Raw genomic sequence first — 22,921 nt, forward strand, 5'->3', positions numbered from 1 at the left:
CTCAACTGAGGATGCGGTGGTGGTAGTGTGTGTCAGTTCCTAGAAAGGCTTGCTTTTTCCAATTGACTTTGCTTCAGTTTTTTCCTGGTTCAGTTTGAGTCAGCTGTTCTTCATCCAAGCAACTTTTTACACTGGGCTAATATACACATGGAATGTATTTCATTATTGGCTACAAAAATAGATATCTACTATAGAAAATGTGGTTGACAAAAATAAAAGAATTGAGAAATGGAGCAACTTTCTTCCTGTACTAGATTATCAACTGAGAAAAGAGGCTCAGTGAGATTAACTGGTTTAAAAAAAATCACTTTTAGAATTTATTATAATGGCTTGCATACATATTGTAACCCATACTTATTCTCGCTGACTCTGCTGTGTTTGCACACCCTCTCCCTTTTTTACTGTTTATTACATAACTAAAAACAACTGTTACGTACAGTGCCATGCAAACATCTGTTCTCACTTTCGAGTGACACTGTAAATAAGAAGCGTCAGCATTATCTCCTGTAAACTGTTTGTCTTAGCGACTGGCTGAACAAGAAGTAGGACTGAGTGGATTAGTAGGATCTAAAGTTTTACATTTTGTTTCTGAGTGCTGATATGTTTAAAAAAAAATTAAAAATGGAAGTTGCACTTTCATGATAGATTGCACTACAGTACTTGTATGAGGTGAATTGAAAAATACTGTTTTCTACAGTGCAAATATTTGTAATAAAAAATACTATAAAGTGATTTCAATTACAACACAGAATACAATCTATTTTTAAAATGTAGAAAAATATCCAAAATATGTATAATAATTTTAAATTGGTATTCTATTATTGCTTACCAATGCAATTAAAGCTGTGATTAATTGTGACTATTTTTAATCTAGTTAATTTGTTTTGCGTTAATCGCTTGAGTTAACTGCGATTGGCAGACCTACACAGAATATAAACATTTTCTTAAGTTGTAATCACAATTACTGTTGTACAGAGGAACTGCTTGGTAGAAGTAGATATGCATGTGCTAATGTCTTTGATACCATTACGTAATGCTAAAAGAATGTTGAAAAGTAAGCAGATTTGTGAAAGGTTTTCACAAAAGCAATATTGTATTCCATAATTGTATATAGATGTCAAAATCAATATGCAAAGCATGTGATTTAAAAGACAAGCCAGTTGGCATTTGAACATCAGTTTTAATTGAGGCTGCTCCTACATTCTATATGCCACAAGAAAATTAACAGTGGTGTTGCAACCTTTCAAGAAAAATTAATTATCCCTGCTGATTCCCAGTCCCTATGCTTCCTTTCTAACCCTGCACTCTTGTACCCTAGCAGGTTTGGAGTGCCACTGTTTACACGTACAGAATATTTCATTGCCTAGAGCAGGGTGCGGACATCTTAAAAATGTACCAGCTGTTTCAGGTCACTTACAGCATAGCCATCTCTTTCCTTTTGAATGATTTATTTAGATGGCCTCTCATTGGGTTGTCTGGGGTCTGCAGAGACTGTAACCATATGAAGAAAAGATCCCAATCTGTCAGCTCAAGAGAAGGGGAGTTGTTTGTAGTCAGAGAGAAAAGGGAATTAGTTCATTTTTTGAGTTTGACATGTGGGTTCTCCCCAGGTGCAATACTGAAAGAAGGATGGTTGTCAACCAGGCATTTCCTGATTAGAGATGGAAGGGAGATGAAGAAAGAGTGAATGTGACACATTAGGGGAAGGCAGCAGAGACTGAAATAGTTTTTCTTTTCTGTGTTCAGGAAGATGTGAAATTGTGTTTGCAGAGATGTGTGCATGCTCTGTGCCTCTGAGAGGGGAAACTGGTGGAAGTTGTCAGAACTAAGAACATAGATGAACAGGGGAAGTGATGGGAATCATAGCCTGCCCCATGGCCTAAGTAAAAGAAGACACTTGATGAAATTAGAGAAGTAAAATCAGAATGATAAAGGGAAATGTCACTGTATACACCTTGTAGCCACCCCATCAGCCATAGCAATTCATGGTCACAGGAAATTACCAAGACACATTATGCAGCTGATTTTTAATTTTTTTTTTTTAAAGTGAGATCAGTTTGACCATTAACAACATTGCAGATAATCTGAAGCAAATCTCATGCTTCAGGGTAGAAGCTGATCATCTGCAGAGATCAGATGGGGTTGGCATGTAAATTGCTGCACAATTTGCTGAATGCAATATCGGGAGAGGAGGGGATTTCACCTTCCTCTTAAGCATTAAATCTTGGTGACTGGAGGAGGAAGGTTAAAAGATTTGGCTACAATATCAGACAATCTGCTAAACCTAATTCTGTTACCTTTTAAAAGATTAAATGGGTGTAATTATCCATGTGTTCAAGAACAACAACAAAAAGTTGTCACACTTGGCAACTTTTGAAGGTATCCCTTTTAATAATGTAAAATTCCATATTTAAGTAGTGAGTCAAACTCTGTTCATTTGCATCAGTGTAAATCTGAAGCATCGCCACTCCTAGTTTTGGTACACTTTATAATCTAAAATTATTTTTCCACTGTGATGATATGAGGTATATGTCTGTAGTTAGCTTGTTTAAAACATTGCTATTTAATTCTGTATAGTACTTGTTTAAGATTTTTGCTTTGATCAGTAATAGAGTTTAATTTTTCAACCAGTGCTTTTCGTACATGTATCTTAAAATGTTCAAAATAAATGACTTCTCTTTGAAATTCGTGGGGTATAAAAAGCACAGTATGAAACCAAATTCTCTACTCCTCTGTTATGGAAAGACACTGGTAAGATTTTAGCTATTTGAATACATTGTAAACACTATTTTATTGGATGTCCAGATTTTTTTTACTTATTGATCTAAACTTTCAAAAATTGGTTTTGAATTTGTACTGCACAAACTTTATGCACATGGAAAACTCCCCACTGATATTTACAGATGGCATTGAGGGAATAGAATGGGTAGAAATCTAAAACCTGATCTATCAGATGCTGTTTATAGTACAAAAGTGTTTTTTATACAAACAGAATTGCCTGGCAAATTTCTTTTAAAAGCAGGAACTTCAGGGTGTTGTGTTTTTTTTTTAATAGAGAGATTTGTCACTTAATGTCCATCTGCACTTATAATGGTATGTGAGCACCTACTAGCATGGGTTAATTATGAGAACTGATAATTTATGTACAGTAACTTGAGAGTGTTAATTTTAAAATCAGGCTCTATATTTTATCTCATGCTCATTGTGTCTTCTGTGATCTGTGTATGGGCTTCTGAAAATATGGCATTTCTACATCTCAGAAAAGACACAGTCGTTGGACTTGAACTATATTCTAGGCCTTCTTTAAAATAGCCAGTAATTAAATCATTCAATAGCTGCTAATGTACCATAGTCTTATATAAACCTTTATTCTTTAGTGTGCTGCTTGAATATATACAGTATTCAGCTGATTATGTTGCTGCCATAAATCATCTTTTGATCTCTTTAGAGGTCTCCCTTTTCTTTTCAGTCTGTAATCTGTTTTTGTAATAGAGTTCTACTCCACATATGCACTGTATGTTTACAAAATAGATTTCCAAAACCAAAAAGGTGCTGTAGGCCCCATTAATGGGTATTTTTGACTTGCAACAGGAAGATTCTAATACAAGTAGTAATATAGCCAATTGCTTTCCATCAAGGTGATTGAAAGCTTACAGAGATGTTTTCTTTTGCCTGTAGGGAGCATGTAGGAAACTCCATCAGTCACTATCAGGTGCTTGAGCATCAGACACTTCTCAGGATGTTAACCCTTTATGGTTGAATAGGAATTGGATGGTGCTTCATTCCTGAACTCTGCACAGAATCATAGTACATTTGCATGATCATAGGAATTCAGTGAAGTTGCTGTGGTTAGGCAGTCACCTGTGGAAAGGTTTTTACAGTGTACAGGTGCACAAACAACTTATCTGAGTTGCTATTGATTGACATATTTGGCAGCCTTGGCATGGAGGAATCAAACAGGCTATGAAGAGCTGACGTACTCTTTTTCCCTTGGAGTGGTCTCCCTTATTCTTCCAAGGCTGAGTCTGGTGCTCTTAATCACTACTAAATTCACCTTAAAAATAAAGACTCAGACTTCCCAAATTGCACTCATGCAAAAATGTGCATGCATGTGCACATCCCTATCCCTCCTTCCACCCCACCAAAAAAAACGCCCACTTCTTAGGACACGATAGTTTCCTTGTTTGTTTACCTTGGCAGTGTGTTGTGATGCACATTTATCTGTCAGAAGTTTAAGAGAATTAAGCTTTGGATAGAGTGGTTCAGGTGGTTTGATTTGGATTGGGGAGGAGATGAGGGTTTTGTGGAAGCGAAGATGGGAAACTCTGATGATTTTATTTACTTTTTTTTTTTTAAATTTTGGAGCAGCTAAAGGCTGGTGGTTTGCTACTGTTGTCTTTTGTTATAACTGGAATTGTATTTTTAATTATGTTTAACCTGGCATAGGAGTTCTTTTAGGTTTTATTGGACAATATCAAAATAGATAAAATAGTTTGCTTGTGCAGTGACTATGGGTACGTCTACACTACGGGACTATTCCGAATTTGCATAAACCGGTTTTGTAAAACAGATTTTATAAAATCGAGTGCGCGCGGCCACACTAAACACATTAAATCGGTGGTGTGCGTCCATGGTCCGAGGCTAGCGTCGATTTCTGGAGCGTTGCACTGTGGGTAGCTATTCCCTAGCTATCCCATAGTTCCCGCAGCCTCCCCCGCCCCTTGGAACTTCCGGGTTGAGATCCCAGTGCCTGATGGGGCAAAAATCATTGTCGCGGGTGATTCTGGGTAAATGTCGTCAGTCACTCCTTCGTCTGGGAAAGCAACGGCAGACAAGCATTTCGCGCCTTTTTCCCCTGGATTGCCCTGGCAGATGCCATAGCATGGCAATCATGGAGCTTTTTTTGCCGTTTGTGACTCTCACCGTATGTGTACTAGATGCCGCTCACAGAGGCGATTCAGCAGCGCTACACAGAAGCATGCTTTTGCTTTTGCATGACAGCAGAGATGGTTACTAGCCATATTGCACCATCCAAACCCTTCCATAAATTGGAACTGAGGATGATCATGGCTACCAGTCCTTTTGTACCATTTGCTGCTAGTGCCCCTGGTCAATCAGCCAGGGGCGCAAAAGCCAAGAGTGGTTACTAGCCATATTGTACCTTCCATCGTTTTGTACCATTGGCTGCTGTCATAAGTGCCCCTGGCTGATCAGCCAGGGGCGCAAAAGCAAAAATTGGGAATGACTCCCTGAGTCAATCCCTCCTTTTTGGTATCTAAAAATAGAATCAGTGCTGCCTAATATAGGCAAGTGTGCTAGAGAACCACCTGCTCTGTGTCAGAGCCCGCAGAAATTATCTGTATGCTATTCACAGGGGGTGCTCCTGTAACAACCCCACCTGTTGATTCCGTTCTTCCCCCAGCCTTTCTTGGCTACCGTAGCATTGTCCCCCCACTTGTGTGATGAATTAATAAAGAATGCAGGAATAAGACACACTGACTTGTTAGTGAGAAATGAGTGGAAGGCAGCCTCCAGCTGCTATGATAGTCCAGACAGGACATTAAGCAGTGTGTAGGAGAGAAGCCCAGCATCCCACTGCTAGTCCAGGGGCAACTGAATCTTTTCTTTACACATGAAGGGTGGGGGCTGATGGACCTCAGCCCCCTGTTGCTATGATGAGGATGGTTACCAGCCATATTGCACCATCCATCCACCAGAAAAAATTAGGGCCAATAGGCTGATGACGAGGACGGTTACCAGTCCTTTTGTACCATCAGCTGAGGCTGATGATGAGGATGGATTTCCATCATTTTGTATGATCAGCTTATGCTGATGATGAAGATGGATTTCCATCCTTTTGTACCATCAGCCGCCCATGGCGGGGGGGGAGCAAGGATGTTGGTGTTGAGTGCTGCACTATCGCGTCTATCTGCAGCATTCAGTAAAGATAGGGTGACATGTAAAAGAGTCAGAGGATTGTTTTACCTTTCGCTTCTGGGGGTGGGTGGGGGGTGGGTGAGTAGATTGCCAAGCTATGCCCTGACCCGCGGGCACTGTGTTTGACCCTAGAAGCATTTGGAGCTCAGCCAAGAATGCAAATAATTTTAGGAGGCTGCAGGAACTGTGGGATAGCTTCAGTCCTCCAGTCCATGCGCATCCATTTGATTCTTTGGCTTTCCGTTACGCTTGTCACGCTGCAGTGCGCTGAGTCCCTGCTATGGCGTCTGTCTGGAGATTTTTAAAAAAGGATTCTGAATTTCATCTTCTGTAACGGAGCGCTGATAGAACGGATAGAACGGATTTGCCTGCCCTTACAGCGATCACATCCGCATGGTCCATGCGGGAGCTCTTTTTTTTATTTTGATTTCGGACTGCATCGCCACCCGTGCTGATCGGAGCTCCATGCTGGGCAAACAGGAAATATTCAAAAGTTCGCGGGGCTTTTCCTGTTTACCTGGCCAGTGCATCCGAGTTGAGAATGCTGTCCAGAGCGGTCAGTGGTGCACTGTGGGATAGCTCCCGGAGGCCAATACCGTCGATTGCGGCCACACTAACCCTATTCCGATATGTTAATACCGATATTAGCGCTACTCCTCTCGTCGGGCAGGAGTACAGAAACCGATTTAAAGAGCCATTAAAATCGATATAAGGTGCCTCCTAGTGTGGACGGTTGTGGCGTTAAATCGGTTTTAGGCTCCTAAAACCGATTTAAACGCCTAGTGTAGACCAGGCCTATGACTGCATGAAAACATGTGATGGAAGCATATACAGATGGCAGCTAAACATTGAACTGCTTGCGTGCATTTGTTGCAATTGTGCATTTAGTCATAGTAACTACAAATGTAGCTGAAGGCCATAAATGAAGCTTTGACAACCTGGGCCAGGACATTTAGAAAACATACTATATGTTTTTGTAGCAGCCGGCAAGAAATGGTTTTATTTATTTATCTCATCTGTGATACAGGACAAGGTGCCTGTTGCAAGGCATGTAGATACTATCTGATGAAGACAGAACAAAAACTAAAGAACCAACCTTCCAGATGCAATGTAGAACAGAAGCAGTGGCCCTCAGGCAACCCCACCCACCCTGGCTCCCTACATAATTAGGTGGGAAAACACAATGATCTCTCTCATTTGCACGCAAATATAAAAGGGCAAGGGATTTCCAAAACACTCAAAGATAGGCCAGCAGAAATCATTGACTGGCAGTGGGCCTTGGTATTAATTTAGAAAGCCCTGAAAGACTTGGGCTTTGGCTTATCCTAACCAGTTTCTTTCCCTGTGTTCCACCATTGCTTTTTAAATCAGCTGAGCCTTTTCTTTGCTGTGATTGCATTTGAACATCTGGTATGTTGAGGTGTTAAATAGAGGGCACTTTGCCATGAAATCAGGTGCCTTTCTTAGTTCTCTAAAGTGGTTGACTGTCAGGCCTGGTGTACGGCTTGTCCTTTCTCCTTGTGAGAAGGAGTATTTCACTGTCGTCTTTTGCCCAGGGGTGGGAGGAACATATTTATTCGGTTAGCTGTGTTTACAGTTTGATACAGCATGCTGTGACTTGGTATTGGGCACTTCCATAAAAAAAAAAAATCAGCAAGGGACTGCTATGAGCTCACCCTGAGAGGCCTCGGCAGCCAAGACAAATAAAGATCTTACTGGTCCATATTTAAGGAAAAGACCAAAACCAAACTAGCCTTAGTCAAGGTCACCTGCCAAGCAGGTGTGTGTAGAATTTAACTGTGCAGAGTTAAATTGTCTTTAGCTGTTGTATTTGTCCATGCATAAAAAAACTCTGAAGAAAAGCTTTTGAGTGTAACTACTGTATGGAGATTGCTGCTTTCTGAAACAACTGTGCATTTGCTTTTGTTTCTGTTAGAGTAGCAGGTGTGTTCTAGTCTTTTTGTAATAGATTGCTCTTTGGTGGAGCTGCTCTGGAGTAAAGAAAAAAATAAACTGAAAGATAAACAGTTTACAGCCAAACCAGTCTAGAAACTGCCACATATCTGTCTTAATCCACATCAGAAAGAGAAGGGAAATTAAAATTGTGTGAGAGAGCATATGAAGAGTGTTACTAATCACATCTTGTATTGTTTTTGAAAGCCACACTTCAACTTGATGGTAGAATGACCAGGCAACTCTTTAGCTGTTCTCCTGAGCAAATTGCTGTGTGGGTCTCCAGCCTGGGGCATAGTGAATACCAGGCTAGCTGGTCGTTAGAGGTGCCAAGCTTCAGCACAGAGAAGACTCCTTCATGAATTCTTTAAAAATTGGCTGTAACTAGTCTGTGATTTATCCAGGTATTCACCATAATAAAAGCCACTGCTCCAATGAAATGGGAGTGGCATTATGGGCCCAGTCCTGCTCACCTTACATGCACAGCTCCCAGTGGGCATTTCAAAGAAGTAAAAGGGGAGGAGGATTTTGTTCTATGGATGTGCACTGTAATGGAGTCACCTGGCCCAAACCCTGACAGAGAAATGGCTGTGCGTGTGTGTGTTACACTTAGCTTTAATCTACAATTATTTTATTAGAGCAATTCTTGTGCACAGAGCAAATATATCTTTTCAGATGTTTTAGCTAAATTTTGAAATGCCATAAAACCCATTGCCATATAGGGTTGCCAACTTTCTAATTGCACAAAACCAAACACCCCTGCCCCTTCTCCAAGACCCTGACCCCACTCTCAACATCCACCCTCCTTCCGTCGCTTGCGCTCCCACAGCATCACTCACTTGCTAATTTTCACCAGGCTGGGGCAGGAGGTTGGAGTGCAGGGGGTGCAGGCTCTGGGATGTGGCCAGAAATTAGGGGTTCAGGATGTGGGAGGAGGCTCAGGGCTGGGGTAGGGGGTGCAGGAGGAGGTGAGGGCTCTGGCTCGGGGTGCAGGCTCTGGGGTGGGGCTGCGGATGAGGGGTTTGGGGTGAAGGAGGGGGCTCCAGGCTGGGGGTGGGGCCGAGGGTTTGAAGTATGGGAGGGGGCTCCAGGTTGGGGCATGGGATTGGGACACAGGAGGGGGTGCAGGCTCTAGAGTAGGGCCAGGGATGAGGGGTTCAAGGTGCAGGAGGGGGCTCAGGGCTGGGGTTGGGGCACAGGAGAGGGTTCAGGGTGTGGGCTCCCAGCTCCTGGGAAGTGTCCAGCATGTCACTCCGCCTCCTAGGTGGAGGCGTGGCCAGGCGGCTCTGCATGCTGTCCCTGCCTGCAGGTGCTGTCCCTGCAGCTCCCGTTGGCCGTGGTTTCCAGACAATGGGAGCTGCAGGAGTGGTGCCTGCAGGCAGGGGCAGCACACCTAGTCTCCGTGGCCATCCCTATTCCTAGGAGCCAGAGGGACGTGCCGGCTGCTTCCCGGGAGCCAGGTAGGGAGCCTGCCAACCCAGCGCCAACCAGACTTTTAACGGCCCAGTCAGCCCTGGGAACCCTTTTACCATACTGTATATGCAGACCATAAGAAAAGCATTGAGCTTATAATTTTATATTGACTTTATGCTAAATTGTGAGGCTTTCCTGGTCTTGGAATAATATTGTAGTGAGATTTTTATCATGTTAAGATAAATGTTTTCCCTTCTAATGTCCTACCACTTTCTAGTTTTGTCCTTTGTTTACAGGTCTGTCAAACTCTTCTTGCATTCCAGAAAATTGGTTTTAAATTTTACTTTAGATGTATCCAGTTCTGGGTGCCACATTTCAGGAAAGGTGCGGAAAAATTGGAGAAAGTCCAGAGAAGAGCAACAAAAATGATGAAAGGTCTAAAAACATGACCTATAAGGGAAGATTAAACAAACCCAATTTTTTCAGAGGATGTATGTTTTTCCCTACTGTTATGGACAGTCCTTGCATTCACTAGGAAATTGATTAGAAGAGAGGGGACTGTGAGGGGACATAACATTTTTCAAGTACATGAAAGATTGTTACGAGGAGGAGGAGAAATTATTGTTAACCTCTGAGGATAGGACAAGAAACAATGGGCTTACATCGCAACAAGAGAGATTTAGGTTGGACATTAGGAAAAACTTCCTGTCAGAGTGGTTAAGCACTGGAATAAATTGCCTAGGGAGGTTGTGGAATCTCCATCATTGGAGATTTTTAAGAGCAGGTTAGACAAACATCTGTCAGGGATGGTCTAGATAATACTTAGTCCTGCCATGAGTGCAGGGAACTGGACTAGATAACCTCTCGAGGTCCCTTCCAGTCCTGTGAGTCTATCCCACCCCTCCAACACGTCCTTGTCTCAGTCCTGTCCTCTCATCTCAGTCCCATTCTCCTCACCTAGCCTGTCCCAGTCTGCACTGCTCAGGCTTCTTGTCCCAGTCTCCTTACCCAACCAGTCCTAGCCTCTGCCTCTGGAGGCGGCATCCCAGACCTAATCTCCCTCTCAATCCCAGTCTGCCTGCCTGCCCCCTCCCCCACTCCACTCTCATTTTTTCTGAATCACTTACAATCTCACCTGGCCTCCCAGCTCCTTGTCTGTAATCTCCCTGCTCAGCCAGACCCAGTTCATCTACTCTTAGCATCTCTCACAATCTCTCTTCTTCCCACCTCTGGCCTTCAGTCACCCATCTGCCGACCCCACTGTCTTCCTCCTTCTACCTGCTATGAAATGGAGGAGGGCGTGCAGATTAGTCTTTGGGAAAAAATAAAACAAAATATATTTTAAACCCCCCTAGAGTTAATTTACCTCTGTATCAATGAAAGGGAAATCATGAATAATTCCTCTGAAGTCTATGTAGTTAGAGAAGAATCACAAGACAGAAGAATCAGGTTCAAATTCTAGGATAATGACCCTTTAAATTTGTATCATTCCCGTTTCACTCAGATAACCTTCTGGGAGAAAATCACAATTTCTGGATTTGCTAATTGGTTCCTCCAAGATTAAGAAATTAAGTCTCTAGGGAAGCATTTTAGAGCTGTCTTCCACCTTCTCAATCTCAAAAGTGAATCTAATTCCCTGAACTAGAATTTATGAAGCGAAGGATCTGAAACAGAATGATCCACATACCAGAACCCACTCTTCTTCTGCAGTTCTAAAGGGATTTCTCAAAAGTGTAACATTTTGTCTGAAGAGCCACAACAGATTGTGACTGATGATAGTGAGGAAAACAGAGCTTGCCCCAGCAAAGGAACTGAACAATCATTTTTAAAACCTCACTGATTTTATTGCTTTGGTTGGCTTCAAAGCATTGAAAAATGTTAGATGAAACAACAAAACTGATAGCAGCTAGGGCTAGACTGTAACTTTCCCATGTGCCCTGAATAAGAGGTAGCGCATAGCTGCACGGCCGCAGGAACAGAGCAGAGAAGGAACTGATGTCAGCAGGGCCGGCTCTAACTTTTTTGCTGCCCCAAGCAAAAAAGAAGAGCACCGCCCTGCCATACCCGAGCGCCGCGCCACCGAACCCCCCGCCCCTCCAAGTGCCACGCAAACCTCCCCCAGCGCTGTGCCGCCTGAAGCCCCACCCCCCCGAGCGCCATGCAAGCCCCCAGCACTGTGCTGCCCAAAGCCCCACCCCTGAGTGCCGCGCAAGCCCCCGCCTCCCCCGAGCGCCGCGCCGCCAGAAGCCCCGCCCTCCCGAGAGCTGCGCAAGCCCCTGCCCCCCCAGTGCTGCGTCGCCCAAAGCCCCCGCTCCCCCAAGCGCCATGCCGCCCAAAGCCCCCCCCCCCCGAGTGCCGCGCCGCTGGGGGGAAAAAAAACACACAACCCTCCAGCGCTGCCCTGACAAAGCAAAAAAAAAAACCAGCAAAAAACAGTGCCGCCCCGCCCAAGGTGCCGCCCCAAGCATGTGCTTAGTCAGCTGGTGCCTGGAGCCGGCCCTGGATGTCAGGATAGATTTACTCTGCACTCACAGGATGCAACTGCAGCTCCGGTAGACATACCTGAGCTAGCTTTACCCATGCTAGCATGGTGAAAAATAGCAGCGTACATGGGGCAGGATGGGCTTCAGCATGGGCTCTATAAGCCTGTTGGGGACCTACTCGTGTTGCTGAAGCCCATGCTGCTGCATCTACAGTGCTGTAGCTGTTCTTAGGTTGACCAGACAGCAAGTGTGAAAAATCGGGACGGGGGTGGGAGGTAATAGGAGCCTATGTAAGAAAAAGACCGAAAAATTGGGACTGTCCCTATAAAGTCAGGACATCTGGTCACACTAGCTGTTCTAGCTGTCACATGAGGGAGTGGGGAGGGAAGCAGGCAGAACTGGGGCTCCCTCATTCCATTCTCTCCTCACTTGCATGCAGCAAGGGGCACCAGGCAAGTAGCCCCATATGCCCCCCACTGCAGCAGGAGTCACAAAGTGGCCAAGCAGAGCAAAGAGGGGAAGCTCTACTCCCCTGCTTGGCTAAGTGTGGCCTGTGACAATCTAGCCTATGGGGAATGAACGCAATAACCAGTGCACAGATCTTCTTTGGCTCTGTCATCCCTTCTGCCTCTTTGGGGGGCGGGGACCAAAACCCAGTACTGCCTCCACCATGTCATTCCCCCTTCCCTTGTTTCAAGGAAAGTGTCTATTATCAGAGGGGTAGCCATGTTAGTCTGGAGCTGTAAAAGGTGACAGAGTCCTGTGGCACCTTATAGACTAACAGACGTATTGGAGCATAAGCTTTTGTGGGTGAATACCCACTTCATCGATCCGACAAAGTGGGTATTCACCCACAAAAGCTTATGCTCCAATACGTCTGTTAGTCTATAAGGTGCCACAGGACTCTTTGTCACTGTCTATTATTAGTTCAGGCTGAGTAGAAGGACTTCAGTTGGATTACAAGGTACTACAATAATTACATGTTTGCTTGATTCAACCTCATTGACTTCAATAAGAATTTTGCCTTAACTAAGTAAAAACAGTTTTGTGGAAACATTTTTAAAGTTTTATTATACTTTAAAACACACACAATGTAACTTTGGGTCCTCTCTGACTTCACTATGTCCCCCTTTTACATCCAATACATTTAAAAAATCCATCATACAAAAATTTACACTTTTACAACATTTTAGGGGGACCCTTCCCAATGCCAGTTGACTAGAGAACATCAATTCTCTATGTAAAAATATTACATCTGTCTCAAACACCAATTTTGTTTCCTTGCTAGAGGTCTCAATACAGGGAATAAATCTAATCAACATTTTTCTTGTGTGAAATGGGGATACCACCATCTTCTCACCTCACAGGGATGTTGTGAATATAAATTAATTGAATGTTTGTGAAATATTCTGATATAGTGATGATGAGCACCATAGAAAAGCCCATGAGAAAATTAATAATACTGTTGCAGGGTTGGAGTAGTGTGCAGTAAATAAGGCATGAAGGCCACACATTGAACGAGGAGGAGTGGAGAACAAAATACTTAATGAGTAGCTATTCAATAACTGTCACAGAGTCCCCGGGGGATGCTCTGGAACTGTTCCCCACAAAACCAGTCAGGACTTTGGGGAGCCTCCTCTACCTTGGAGCAGACTGTCTTCAGGGCAAGAAGCTCACATGGCTTCACCTTTCTGAGTCTGACCTTGGAACATTCAGCATATCCCCTCCGTGCGCTTCCCACAGCAAGTCCGCCCAGGCAGGGTCCTGGGGAAGCCAGAGGGTCCTGCATGCACCCCCACTTCGCAGTCAGACTTGACTCTTAGCTAGCCAGTGAAACAGAGGTTTATTAGATGACAGGAACACAATCTAAAACAGAGCTTGTAGGTACAGAGAACGGGACCCCTCAGCCGGGTCCGTCCTGGGGCCCAGCGAGCCAGACACCCCGTCTGCCCTCACTTCCCGTCCCCAGCCAACTCACAACTGAAACCCCCTCCAACCCCTCCTTTCTGGCCTTTGTCTCTTTTCCGGTCCAGGAGGTCACCTGATCTTTGTTCACCTTTAGCCATCCCCTTGCAGGGGGGAAGGGCCTCAGCCATTTGTTGCCAGGAGACAGTGTGTCGGCCATTTATGCACACTGGAGACTTAAGAAATGCATAAGCGAAACTGAGGCATGCAGTATTCAGAGGCAACATTAAGAACAGTCCCACTTCATCACAATAAGCACCATTCCATAGGGCAGTGGTCCTGTGGAAAAAACAGTATATGATTGTGTAATTAAAAACTGCATTAGAATGTGTATACATGAGGGGCCAAATTAAGGTTGAACTGGCAAACTTAATTCTGATATTTCTTAGCTTTTGAGTGCTTGACTTTGCAACCTTAATAGTGTTCTTTTAATGTAAATTGTGTTTTACATTAAATATAAATTATATAATTGTGTTTATATAATATATAAACACAATTTACATTATATATATATATATATATATATATATATATATATATATAAAAATAAAATATGGAATATCTGGAGTTTTAAATAACATTTTACTGCTCTTTGTCTTGCTCCTAAATATGTACTTTTCAAAAAGCATGGGGATAGTCTCTACAGCCTCTTTCAGTCATAAGGACATTGTATGCTCTGTAATATGTTAATTACTGATTTATGGCACTCTTAATGTGCTCACTAAAATATTTACTGGTATTTCAAATGCATGTCCATGAAGTAATTATTATATGCAAATGGCCTGGGAAGCTTTAAAAACAGTCTGCATCTCTTTAAAGCCATCCCGAGACCCACTTTCCATTTTGTTTTACAATGGAGCCTCTCTCATTTTCTACTTACTAAATTGCAAAGCCAGTAATACTCACAAATAAACCGTTTTGTCATCCCAGTCTCATGAAAGATTTAAGAGCAGATGACATGTTGTTTCTATGACATTGATACTTTATCAAATCTACTATTGTACTTTTACCAGTACTGTACTGCTATAGTTTGAGCTCTAATTAAAATCAAACTACTCTTTGCAAATTAAATGAACATACCACATCATGAAATGTGCTATCTTTTGATATTTTTGATCATTTTACTCATTTAGTTGCTAATTTATAAAGAATCTCCCATTGATTAGTGTGAATTAGTGAAGTTCCACTGCAGCATCTGGTATAACACAAAAGTGGCTTCATGTTGAGATGTTTTAACATCTGCAGAATAATAATCAATAAGACATTCTAAGCCTGACATTTGGTAATCACAATGGTCTAGACCAGTGGTCTACAACCTTTTTACGCCCAAGATCACTTTTTGAATTTAAGGGCAACCCAGGATCTACCCTGCCCCTTCCCCAAGGCCCCACCCCACTCACTCCATCCCTCCCTCTCTCCATCACTTGCTCTCCCCCACTCTCACTCACTTTCAGCAGTGTGAGGTAGGGGTTCGGGAGGGGGTGTGGGCTCTGGGTTGGAGCTGAGGGCTTCTCAATGTGGAAGGGGGCCCTGGGCTGAGCCGGGGGCATGGGGTTGGGGTGCAGAAGGGGGTGAGGGGAGCAACCTCTGGGAGGGAGTTTGGCTGCAGGAGGGGGCTCTGGGCTGGGGCAGTGTTGGGGTGCAGGAGGAGGCATGGGGTGTGGGCTCTGGGAGGGGGCTCCCAGCTGGAGCAGAGTGTTGGGGTGCAGGGGTGTGTCAGGGCTGGGTCTTGGGGTGCAGGAGCAGGTATGGAATGCTGGCTCTGGGAGGGGGTGCAGGAGGGGGTTTGGGGTGCTGGCTTTGGGAGGGGGTTCAGGGCTGGGGGTTGGGGTCCAGCCTCCGGCCAGGCAGCACTTACCTCCAGCGGCGCTCGGTTGGCAGTGCAGCATCACAGCCGCTAAGGTAGGCTCCCTGCCTAACCTGGCCTCATGCCCCTGCGGCCTCGCAGGGCAGGTGGCACATGACTCCTCGCCCTGCTTCTCTCTGCAAGCACCGCCCCTGCAGTTCCCATTGGTCACATCTCCCCATTCCCAGCCAATGGGAGCTTCAGGGAGCAGTGCTTGCAGGCAGGAGCAGCTCACAGAGAGAGACCTGTGCTGGCCGCTTCCGAGAGCGGTGTAGGGCCGGGGCAGGCAGGAAGCCTGTCTTAGCGGCAGCCCTGCTGTGCCGCCAGAGATCATGATCAACGGGTTAGTGACCACTGATCTAGACATAGCCAGCCGTTTATAACTGTGGAGAACAATATGTTGCAAGCATTTGGCAATTAATAACCCATTTTGGCAACAGTAGGAAGTAGCAGCATGAGTGTATCTCAATGATATAAATTCTTCCACATGTCAAACTACAGAACTGGAGTATGACTGCAATAATTGTAATTAAACATATTGTTTACAGTTATATTTTCCACATGCTGCTGTCAATGTATTGCAGCTTGTAAAGAAAAAGATTTTAAATATTTATTTTGCTGCAACTTGTTACTCTGTCTACATAAATATTCAGTGAAGTTCCAGGGGAAAAACACTTGACAATGTGACAAATGTTGCTGAGGTTTAATCTTGGGATGATTATCTACAGGGAATAATTCTGAATTGTGCTTCAGATCTCACAACAACTTACACTTGTGACCACATAAGTGGCAGAAGCATTTGTCATATGCAGACCTTACTTCCACACAAACTAATCACAGTAGGTCGGAAGGAAAATATGCATTTATTTTTCAAATATGCAATTTCTTTTTCCAACAACACTTCTTTTAAAAGGTAACTGGAATCTTAAAATAAAATTCTTAGCAGTGTCCACTTTTCTAGTCACTGGCGAATGCATGGCGCCACAAACATGATCAAGAGTTTGTTTTATTTCCCCAGTTCTGCACCTATTACCCCATTGGCTGGGAGATTTATCAAATTGTATCCAAGTTGGAAAAGTTACTATTGTCTTCCCTGTTCATCACAGGTGTTATCTGCATAGATGGTTTACAATGTGACATATGTAATCTATCTGTGGGATTAATGTACCATGCTATGCAGACCTAAAGCAATCAACTACTGTAATCCAATTATTGGCTGCTGAATTTTTCATAATATTTCTACAAATCTTAGCCATATATTCAGACTTTATTTCTCAGTACCATAGTTCATTTACATAGCAGTAGGTGTATTGAATGATGGACAGTTGATCTACATGAATTAAAGCAAGATATCTTGTAAGCCCCAGAGCTTTAAAATTTATAAACAGACGCTAAGCAAGACTAGGTTGCCATGGAGAGATGATGGACCAATGCCAGTATTTTACTCCAAGGACTTTCAGCATTCCTCTGATTAGCAGGATTAACCAAGTCTTGGCTGTGAGGCAGAAGGGTTGACCATCCTGCTGCCAGTTTGATGTTTAATGATGCTTGGTTTTATTTATTTATTTTATTGCAATAAACAGTGTCTCCAAAATGTATTCCACCAGCTTTAAATCTCAGTAGAGCTATCAGAATGTGAATGACAACTACTGTGCATGAGTGCAAGGTGGTTCCTGACTTAACAGTGGAAACCTGTCTGATCAAGGTCCAGGCTAAGGTGTAAATAACACTCTTTCAAAGATAAACTCAGTGGTTCAGCTGGGTGATCAGATGCTACAGAGAGATAATTATATATTTGAAAGAGAAGTCTTGTTTGATGCCATGCCTTTTGACCTTTGTGATAGACTGGAGGAATCAAGAATGTTATCATTCAAAACAATGTTTTCTCAAGATCCGTGTCTGAGCGTACTCACAAAAACTTAACACAAAATACAGTACCAGTTAAACGCGTGGGCTAATGCAGAAAAATGCTTTCAGCAATATGCTTGAATTTGAATTTGCTGGAATTAATGGAGGGTTGAGCAAGTCTCCTCTTTCATTAAATTTAACAGGGACCCATGCTGTGGTCAAGAAGGCCTTCAAGAAACTTGATCCTTAATAGCAGACCATCTTCTGAGACTACAGAACAAATGAATGCAGCTCATGTCCTTATTTTTCCATTGTGTTGAAGTTGTACTTTCCCTGTTTAGATAGTGGAGAAAATGACAACTTGAACCTATAATTTGCAAATCTTGTGGTCCCACATTTGGAGTGGTGGATATCAAAGTTTATGTTCTGGGTTTAACACACTTTGTGGTTGGTTTCCTTTTCAGGCTCTTCCTCCCACATCGAGCTCTGCCCAGAAACAGAAGTTAAGACCCTTGTCTTTTCCTACCTGCATGCCAGCCAAGCCACTCCAGGATACTCCTTTTCTGAGTGATGAGTTGAGGGTATGTAACAAACTGTACCAGATGGAAAAAGAAAAGGGACTCTGTGTTAGAGGATGTTTGTTTTGTCTTGTCTTATGACAGCTTGGAAGTGTTTTGGATGGGGTGGGGATAAAATCCTTCTACTTTGTTAGCTGAGGGGGGTTAGGAAGCTAGTGGTGTCCAGTATCAGAGGGGTAGCCGTGTTAGTCTGGATCTGTAAAAGCAGCAGAGAGTCCTGTGGCACCTTATAGACTAACAGACGTATTGGAGCATGAGCTTTCGTGGGTGAATACCCACTTTGTCAGTTGCATTCACCCACGAAAGCTCATGCTCCAATACATCTGTTAGTCTATAAGGTGCCACAGGACTCTTTGCTGAAGCTAGTGGTGGAATTGACAGCAAAAAGCACCAGGTTCAGTAAAGGTCTGATCTGATTTAGAATGTGGAAGTTTACCATACTGCTAATTCACACTTTTACCTGACAGGGCTTACTCAATATATACATATTCTATTGTCCAATATACTGAGAGGTAGCAGATCTCTCTTTCATGGCTGGACTGAAGGTCTGAATGATCCTGGCTATAGGAGCCATCTGGAAAGGGCAAGAATATATCAGAAATTATGAACAGAAAACACCAATTAAGTCACCCAATCCATTACCTTGCTCAGGTTCCAATCAACCCCCTGATTGCAGTAAATTTTCCTAGTGCTTTGTCCAGCATACAGTAGCTTCAAATGTCTCAGGTGATGGGGTTTCCATTTGAGGGGTCTACTCCATATTGTGCCCTGATATTCAGCCTAAAATTCGTATTCCTTGATTCCCTCTCTTCATAGGTCAGGCATGGATCCTGCACCCATTAAACCAGTCAAGGGTTTTGTCAGTGTTTTCAGTCAGAGCAGGAGATGGTCCTTGGAGCTTTAAGGAGAGCAATGAATGATAGCCAGGCTATCTTCTCTGTAAGGAAGTGGAAAGTTCCTTGTGCCCTCTCTCACCCCTTTGGGCACTTGTACAGAGCCAGCCATGGTCTGGGCCTAAATCTAATCAGCTCCATTGATTGCCTTAATCACCTTTTTAATTACCATGCTAAGGTAGTTAGTCACTTGGTAAAGCACAGATGAATTGTCCTGCTGAAATTTGAGATTGCTCATGTGAGTAAACTACTCATCAGTATGTGTAAAAGTTCATAATTTAGCCAACTAGTATTAATGGTTTCAGTGGATACCAGTGATATAGAGCTAACAAGCCTCCACCTGCCACAAATACCAAACATAAAAATGCACATACCTGCCTGTTGCAAATTTTATCTCCCTGCTTTGCCCTCATAGCTGAAGTTAAATTGGAGCAAAGGGTTTCCAGGTTTGTTTCAGAAGGGGAATTGGAAACTCTGCTACACTTGTATAAGCTGTAAAGTCTATAAAACATTCCTCCTAGACATTGATAAATCTATTAGCAAGGAAGAACCGTGAAAAACTCTGCTTTTGGATTAGAGTAAGCTGTCAAAAATAAATAAAAGCTGCAAATACACTGGTGCTAACACTCCAAAAGAGCCCTGATGTGTGAAGCTGATGAGAATCTTTTGCTACACTCATGGTGTAGCAGTGGCTTAGGGGATGAACAATTACTGTAGAGTATACTGGTGTGGGAGTCTTGCATTGAATAAACAAAACACCAAGGCTGGAGTGAACCACAGTATTCTAGATAATTCATTGGGTAGAGAAGAAGTATTGCTGCGGTGTGGGTAGCCAGTTTGCTTCAGCTGTAACTTGTATTGAAAGTTAACTAAACAATATCACATATAAACATGCTTTGATTATCCTGAGAAAAATGTCCGTTTCCAAATACTGGATTCAAAATGTCATCTGGACCAAATCCCCTTTTTGGAAGAATTGTTTGAGAAGTAGATTACCCAATATATTTTTTGCCAGAACAGATGCCATCACTTTGAATATTCTGCTTAATCTCTGCTTGTATTATTTCATTTGGAATGACTGGAAATGCTGTCTACATCTAGCAGAGATCATTTCTGGGTCTCTTACTTCTTCAAGCAGCCTGATTTCTGTGCTGCGCTGTACAATATGTCTCTTCAATAAGAGCATTGTTACACACCGTGAAACCAAAAAGTGAATGTAACGTCCTGACTGGCATTTGTTTGTTGCAGACTTGGGTGAAAATGAACACCACATCTGTTACAGTGGATACATAGACTTCATATGTTTGAACCCTTTGTTGAACTCCCTCTTGCAGTAGTGGCTTTTGATAGGATATGTATTGCAACCTACAAACAAACTTACCAAACATTCTAATTCATTGTAATCAAATGCTTGAAAAACCATAAACTCTGAAAAATAGTCATTAAGGGACTGACCCTGCAAACTGTTGAGCGCTCTCCATTCTCATTTAATTCAGTACTCATTCCCTTGCAGGATCAAGACCTCATTGCCTAACAGTGGAAGGGCAAATATATAACCATCCTAAACCAATGTTTAGTACAATAGCTTAATAAACCACTTACTTTAGAACAAGACTATTCATTTTAAAGTTTTCAGCATCTTTGTAGATTCACTAGGCTGCTTCCTCATGGCATCTGTTACCATTGTACTAGCACTTGAAATACAATTTGTTGTCCTGAGTTGGATGTTAAAAGCACACTGATATAGATAACACTCTTAACATCACAGTAAATAAATTATCTGTTCTTGGAAAAATGTAATGGATTTAATATTTTAGCATATTTGATGTCCTTTAACCAGAGTTTTCTTTAAAATTATCTCCAACTTATACATACAATTTAAATAGTTTTTGTAACATTGTAAGTGTTTGAAAGTGAGTTCTTTATACATATTTTGTTAGAGGCACAAATATATAGTACCTGATACTCAGGTGCTCTAATGGAGTGGAAATTAGAACTGCAAAGTGTGTATTCTAGTATGAAAACAAAAGATAAGCAGATGTGAAAAATGCCAGAAAGGTACATTAGACAGCACTTGCTGCCACCTACCAATTCACTCTTGTCCTGTTCTGGAGGAAATAGAAGACAAATCCTATCAAACAATGATGAAATTACTATTGGTATAGCACTACTGAGGTGGTTTTCTGCCAGCTAGGGTTGCTCCTGTTAGTAGCCAAGGATGGGTCCAAATAAATCTCCTTTCTTTAATTCCTATGATTCTGTGGCGCATTGTAAAAAACAAGAAAACACCGTTACAGAAGATAGATTTTTTTTTAAACCTTTCCTTTGCAGAGTTTATAATCCCAAGCTGGGAACAGAGCACATATAAATAAAATTTTAAATTAAAAGCTTTGAGAAACCGTATCTCCCTCACAGGGTTGGTTGCATGTTTCCTGGAGCAGTTGATAGTATTCTACATCTCGTTTTCCCTGCACTATTTAGATATTGGAGCTCCCAAACAAATGTGACACCTGAACTAAGGACTTGTTAGTAAAGGAGGAGCTGATGTGAGACCATTCTTAGGGTTGCATAAGAATTTTCTGTTTTACAGGGTCCCTGCCACAGTGCTTCATGTTTTTCAGAACATATGTAAATATGCCATGGGCAATTTGAATCAAATTCCAGACACTAATTTAATGTGTGTGTGGAAATGATCTCCAGGGTATATTTTATGTTGTTGGTTTTTTTAGGAATTTTGGAAAGACTGGAATGTCAAAAAAAAAAAAAGCTTGATTTTTTTTTCCTAGTTTTACCCCATGCACATTTACTGCCCCTGCTGCTGCTCAGCCGTAATACTGTGACATGAGAAATAATCAGCCACTCATCACTCCCTCCTTCCATTTCATTTGCATACTTGGGGAGAGTTAGTATTGCCTAGTTCTCACGGCAGCAGCTGCCTTTGATAACTGACTTATCTAAGACTACCATAATGTTATAAGAAGGGTCACAAGAGGAACTATAATGAAATCATACTGTTTTGATAAACTCCTGCTGAGCTCCTTTAGATCTGTCTGTAGTAAGTTATACTGTTCCTTTTCAAATGGTAATTGTTACTTTCCTGAGGGGTTAGGGGAAAATAAGATACAAAATTATAGCTCCTCTTCATGTATATTGTTAGGTGCTTCTTACAAATAGTGGACTGTGGCTTTCTGAAAATTTAACTTTTTTTTTTAAAAAGCAGGAAATTATAGATGAGTCCCTACTCAAGTTTTCTTGTTAGGGGAAAAAACACACACCCCATGTTTTGTCTTAGTACAGTTTAGTTTACTTTCAATATATTGGTCAACATGGCACTGAGTGGTGAAATATGGCACTTCACAAAGAGAACAGAGTATGTTGTCTGTAGACATCTGCCTCATTTGTTGCAGAAGTTGGAAGGTTTGTAGTGAATGAAATGGGAAGAGAGGATGGTCTTGTGATTAGGACAGTTGAATGCCTTGCCCTGGAATCTAGAATTCTATCCCTGCTTCTGTCACTGAGTTCCTTTGTGTTGCTGGGCAAGTCGCGTACACCAAACTTTTTGCAGGTAGTCACTTCTGCATGTAATTAAGTGCTGTATCATAAATGCATACAGACAAGGAGGCCAAATTTAATGGGCGATGTTCATTCTGGCGTTTCCTAACATGAGAGTGCTTGACTTTGCAACCTTTTAATCCTTAAATTTGTATTGCCTATTTTTTTTATTTTATGGTTTGAGTTTATTGATGAGAGCAGCCTTAAGTAACACTAAATGAAGCTGTCTGTGGATTGTATTAAAATGCATTTGCAATTTGAGGCATGATTTCAAGAAAGCATCTAACAAAGCACCCATAGATACTCCCAGTGAGTCCTGTCATATCATCCTCATACACCAAAAACCCCCCATTAAAGCCAACAGACCTGAGCCAAACGTTTAGGAACCAACCTATTAGATTGTCATACTCCATGCCCTATCAACCACAAAATAATTTCACAGATGTGAAAAAT

At 42.5% G+C, this 22,921-nt stretch overlaps 1 protein-coding gene across 4 annotated transcripts in view; it reads left to right on the forward strand.

Moving 5' to 3' along the window:
- SULF2 (sulfatase 2) overlaps nt 1-22,921 on the forward strand; it is a 249,012-nt gene that overhangs the window by 59,663 nt on the left and 166,428 nt on the right. For all 4 annotated transcript variants that reach the window (XM_044986391.1, XM_044986390.1, XM_044986387.1 and 1 more), the window contains exon 2: nt 17,910-18,026. The gene's annotated coding sequence lies outside the window, so the exon portion shown is untranslated. The remainder of the gene's footprint in view (nt 1-17,909; nt 18,027-22,921) is intronic.

This window comes from Mauremys mutica, chromosome 13 (assembly GCF_020497125.1).
Source record: "Mauremys mutica isolate MM-2020 ecotype Southern chromosome 13, ASM2049712v1, whole genome shotgun sequence".
In the NCBI taxonomy this organism is placed as follows: Eukaryota; Metazoa; Chordata; order Testudines; family Geoemydidae; genus Mauremys; species Mauremys mutica.